Genomic DNA, 6,000 nt, shown 5'->3' with positions numbered 1-6,000 from the left:
TTTGCCTGCTCTGGACATTTCCTGTGAATGGAATCAAACAATATGTTGCTTTTTGTGACGACTTCCCTCACTTAAGAAAATGTTTTCAAGGTTTATCCATGTTGTAGCATGCATTAGTACTCCATTTCTTTTAATGGCTGAAAAATGTTCCATTGTTTGAATATATCATTTTTCTTCCCCTACAATAACAACCTGAGGAATACAAAGATCAATACCAAAAACTCATCTGCATTCCTGTGCACCGTAGGGAAAGAAAAATCATTTTCCTTCTACCTGTCTAGTTTCGTGGCTGAGAACCCCCTGTAGTAAGAAGACAGGCTAACAGGAGAAAAACAAACAGAAGGTTAATAATATGCATACTTCATGGGAGAGACCCAGGAAACTGAATAATTCTCCCAAATGGCCCAAGCCACCACCTTAAATATCATCTCCAGCTAAAGACAAAAGATGATGGCGGGGGTGGGGGGAGGGAGGCCAGTTATGGGAGCTTATCAAGAAAAGCACAGTAAACAAGAGTAAGGCAGTTATGCAGATTTAAGCCATTGCCTTCTCCGTTATTAAGAGCTTCTAGAGTTTTAGTCATCCTCCTCTTCCTGGTACACAGAGGGATAGACACATTTACAGATGGAGATTTCTATCATAAATGTAAATAAATATCTCTTACAGAAAGGTAATGTCTACTCCATTTTCAGAGCTTCTCCTGTGGCTGCTATTCCTTAAAAACACCAGGTGTTCCCTAGTGGTGCAGTGGTTAAGAATCTGCCTGCCAATGCAGGGGACGTGGGTTCGAGCCCTGGTCCGGGAATATCCCACATGACACGGAGCAACTAAGCCCGTACATCACAACTATTGAGCCTGTGCTCTAGAGCCTGCAAGCCACAACTACGGAACCCACGTGCCACAACTACTGAAGCCTGTGCACCTAGAGCCCGTGCTCCACAGCAAAGAGAAGCCACCACAACGAGAAGCCCGTGCACCACAACAAAGAGTAGCTCCTGCTCACCACAACTAGAGAAAGCCCGTGTGCAGCAACGGAGACCCAACGCTGCCCAAATTAATTAATTAATTAAAAAAATAATCAGCTGAAAGTAATCCTTATGCCAAAGAGGCATGTTTTGGGGTGGCATACTCTGATCCCCTTCTGCACCAAGAATAAACAATAAAAAATTTAACTTTTAAGGTCTTATTTATAAGGGCAACCAAAAAATACAGTGCCTAGGAATAAAACTAATAAAATTAGGCAAAATATTTTTGCATAAATCATAAATATGTGTGAAAATTATAAAATAAAATTAATTATATGGAGTGTATATTGTAGTCTCAGAAAGGAAGACAAAACAGCATAAATGACAGTAATCACTTAATTAATTTATAAATTCAATGCAATTCCCCTGAAAATTCTAAAAAAGATTTTTTTGTCATGAAAATTGACATATAGATCTGAAAACGTATATAGATAAACAAGATATCAAGAATAGACAATATAATTTTGAAAATCAAGGGGGTACGTGCACTACAATATATCAAGATATTATAAATACTTGGTAAGGAATACATTATTACAAGGATAGACCTTCCCCAGGGGACACATGAGCCCATTCAAATATAAGGATCTGATATGTAAAAGAAAGGGGTACTACAAATAAGTATAGAAAAATATAGATTTTTAAATAAATGGTACTGGGACAATTAGTTATACTTAAGAAAATATTTATATTTATTTCATATTTTAAACTACAAACACAAATTTCAGATTGAATGCAGACTTAAACATGAAAAAAAAGAACTCCAAAATTTTACAAAGAAAAGATGAGAAAATATATGTGATTTCAGAGTAAGAATAGATTTTGTATATAAAACACAAAAAAAAATCCTTAAATCTTAAAAAAAAAAGACTAACACATTTAGCTATATTAAAATTAGGCACTTGTGTACAAAAAAAGAAGTACAAACAAAATTAGAAAAACACCTCTCAAATTGGAAGAATTCTTTGCAATGCATCTGACAAAAGATTATGTTTATACAATATATATATCACAAAAGACTAAGAAAAATATAAAAATGAAAGACCAAAGAATGAACACAGGTAATTTATAAAAGAAGTAACCTTGATGGCTAATGCATATATGAAAATCAGGAAAATGCACATTAAAATAAATGAGACAGCTTTTCATACATATTAGATTAAAAAAAGTAACATCCAACAATATCAGGTGTTTGTGGAGTTGTGAAACAATGAGACTCTTACATGCTGCTGGTAAGTGCACAAGTGGGTACAACCACTTTGGAGAAGAAGGAGAAATAGATAATAATGATAAAGATGAGCATACCAAGAAATTGCACTCCAAGTTATTCCTTAGAAAAGTTCCTATACATGTACACATGGAGACATTTTTTAAAGAATAAAATTGTAGCGCTAGTAGTAAAAGAAAAACAGAAAACAAATTCAATCAAGAAGGTGGATCATGGTACGCTTCTACAATGGATTATTATAAAGCAATAAAAAATGATTCAAAGCACATGGACCTATATCACAATTATAAGGCTGAACAAAAACATCAAATTGTAGATGTATATGTGCAGGATCATTCTATTTATTAAAGTTTAAATCATGTATATATTCAGAATATGTGTATGGATACATATGTTTGTGGATACTTTGTAATGAAAGTACAAAAACATTCTTGGATGTTTTTGAATACTAAGTTCAAAAACTCATGAATACTAAGTTCAAAATATTGGTCACTTCTTGGGCTTCCCTGGTGGCGCAGTGGTTGGGAGTCCGCCTGCCGATGCAGGGGACACGTGTTCGTGCCCCGGTCCGGGAGGATCCTGCATGCCGCGGAGTGGCTGGGCCCGTGGGCCATGGCCGCTGAGCCTGCGCGTCCGGAGCCTGTGCTCCGCGGCGGGAGAAGCCACAGCGGTGAGAGGCCCGCGTACCGCAAAAAAAAAAAAAAAAAAAAAAAAAAAAAAAAAAAAAAAAAAAAAATATTGGTCACTTCTAGAGAGGGAGGGAGGAAAATGGTACTTTGGAAGTATTTACCTACATATATATCTCCAAGGATTTGGTTATTTAAAACAAGGATCTAAAACAGATACTGCAAAAACTTAAGTCTTGACAAGCTGGTTGATAGACACATGAGTGGTTTTTATGTTATACTTTAAGCTTTTATGTGTATCTAAATTATTTCACAACATTAATTTTTGAGGGGAAGGCAATTCAAGAACGTTGCCACGTTCTATCTAGGATGAACGGATGGTGTGCTTGTGACATTAGGCAAGATAGAGAATAAATAGAATAGAGCATGTTCTGGAGGTAAGAGGATGAATTTTGTTTTGCTGGTGTTTGATTTGACAAGCCTTGGAAAATCTAGGAAGAGAATTCCAACAAACATTTAATAAATATGCCCAAATATAGTATCAGTGCAGCAATGGGGTTAGAGATAGAGACTTGATGTTCAGAGCTTATATGGCTTTGATGAAACCACGTGCTTTTATGAGAGTCCTGGGAAGAATGCATAGAGTGAGGCAGTCAGTGTTTTGAGGGCAAAGCCACAGACAAATTAATTTCTATGGAATAGGTAAAGGAAATAGATCCACAAAGAAGCAGGAGAAATAACTGTCAGAGTTATTGGGAGAACCCAGGTATAGTTGTTTCCCAGAAGTTAGTGAAGCATGGTGTGTTAAGAACAAGGAAGTGGTCTACTCTCAATTGACAGAGATGACCAGGCTGATAGCAACTGAGTACTTGTATGCAGCAACACGGAAGTCCTATAAATTAGCTAATACTGTTGTTTCCATTTTAAAGATGAAGAAACTGATGACAAGAATACAGGTAATTTACCTAACATAATGCTGATATTAAGCACACCCCCAAAATTCAAACTCAGGTCTGAAGGCCTCCAGGGACTAAGCTTTGATAAGACCCAAGTCTTTTTATCTCTGTATGTTTAATGTCTGAATATAGTTACTGTTCAATATGTTGAACAGATGCATGAGTGAAAGGGGACACACAGACGATTTTGAGAGAGTTTCATTTTTCTCTGGTGGTGTTTATTGAGTACTTGTTAGGAAGAAGAGATTTACATGTAACAATTATTTTCTTTGCTTGTATGACAGATGAATTGGCATCCATTAGAGTTTTGTGCAAATATCATGTGTTGCAAATCAAAGTAACTTCTGAAAGGTATGTATTATTCCGAACTAGTTGTTTACAACATTTTCAGAATTACGATGACCTAATGATTTGCAGTACTACTGAAATATGTGAGATATTTTTATTAAATAAATCAAAATAACTTATTTTCATCCATCTTTAATACTTTTCTGTCACTTTATTTCACATACTGGAAAGCTCTTGAGTCCATTTAACTATCCTCACGATTGATATCAACTAAGAACAAGCTACAGTTATTTCTTGCCTAGACTACTATAACAGCCATCCATTTTCCTGCATCAACCACTGTTCCTTTTCTAATCTATCCTGCACAGTTCAACAGAATAATATTACTGCTTGGAATGTTCCTCCCTCCCCCGCAACCAGTTATCTCCTATTCATATTCCTATTTGAGGCCAAATGTCTCCCCCTCAAGAAAGCCCTCTTGATTCACCAGATCTATTCTGTGCTTTCATAGCATCCAGCACTTTTATTTTTCATTTTGAGATAACTGCAGATCCATACACAATTGTAAGAAATAATGAGTGCCTGAGTACCTTCTACCTCAGTACCTCCCAATCATAACATTTCGCAAATATATAGAACACAATAGTGTTATGATGTGATCTCTTTTGTGTTCTGATTCCTACTCATCTTCTGCGAAACATGTAGGATTTAAGTTACGTTCAGCTATGTTAAGTAGTTTAAATGGAGTCACAGTGGCCAATGTGAACTTCCATAGTAGTGGTTTTGAAACGTCTGGTATAGGACTGCGAGTGTGATAAGTCAAAGACTATTATTTTAGATAAGGACTTTGTTTGGCAGCATCCATGAAAATTATTTGATTCAATAATTTGTCATTATTTACTAGGTATCTGGTACTTTTCTAAGCACTGAAGATGCAACAGTAATAAACCAAACAAACCAAAACAAACCCCTGCCCTCTGGAACTTACATTCTAGTCTATGGAGCGAAACAATCTTCAAAAAGTAAATGATATTCAATATTAATTTATTGATAAGTTCCATGCATATGAATAAAGCCTGGAAAAAGGCTAGACAGCCCAGGGGCACTGCAATTTTCCATAGCATAGTCGAGGAAGGCTTCACTGAGAAGATAACATTTGACTAAAAACCTATAGGAGGCGAGGGAGTAAATCAGTTGGGTAACTGGGAAAGGAACATTCTGGGCAGAAGGAACAGCACATGTAGTGTCTTCCCAGAGTGTCTGAGTAAGCAAGTGCTAGAGGTAAATGAGCAGGATGGGAAGTATTAGGAGATGAGGTCAAAGAAATAATGAAGGGCTAGATCTGCACTGTCCAATACAATAGCTACTGACCACATGTGGTTATTGAGCCCTTGAAATGTGAATAGTTTAAACTGAAATGTGATGTCACCAGTTTTTGGACACTTAGTATAAAAAAGAGAATGTAAAAAAAAAAAAAAAAAAAAAAAAAAGAATGTAAAACATTTCATTAATAATATTTTATATTGGCTACATGGTAAACTCATAATATTTTATATATATTGGGTAGAATTTATTAAAATTAATTTTGCCTCTTTTTTAATGTGGCTATTAGAAAATCTAAAATTGTATAAGTTGCTCACATATATTTCTATTGGAGAGTATCAGAACTTATCATATAGGCCATGGTGTGTGATTTTAAGGCTTTTGTCTTTTACTTTGAGGTAGGGAACTATGGGAAAGTGTTGATCAAAGTTTAAATTGTCTAATTTCCACTTGAAAGATTACCCAGTCTGCTCTGTTTTGAATGGAATGTAAGGACAATAATGGAAGCAGAGAGACCAGATTTAAGGCTATTACACTAACTCATATGAGAAATG

The sequence above is a fragment of the Phocoena sinus genome, chromosome X (genome assembly GCF_008692025.1).
Source record: "Phocoena sinus isolate mPhoSin1 chromosome X, mPhoSin1.pri, whole genome shotgun sequence".
Lineage (NCBI taxonomy): Eukaryota > Metazoa > Chordata > Mammalia > Artiodactyla > Phocoenidae > Phocoena > Phocoena sinus.
Note: the sequence above shows the minus strand (reverse complement) of the source record.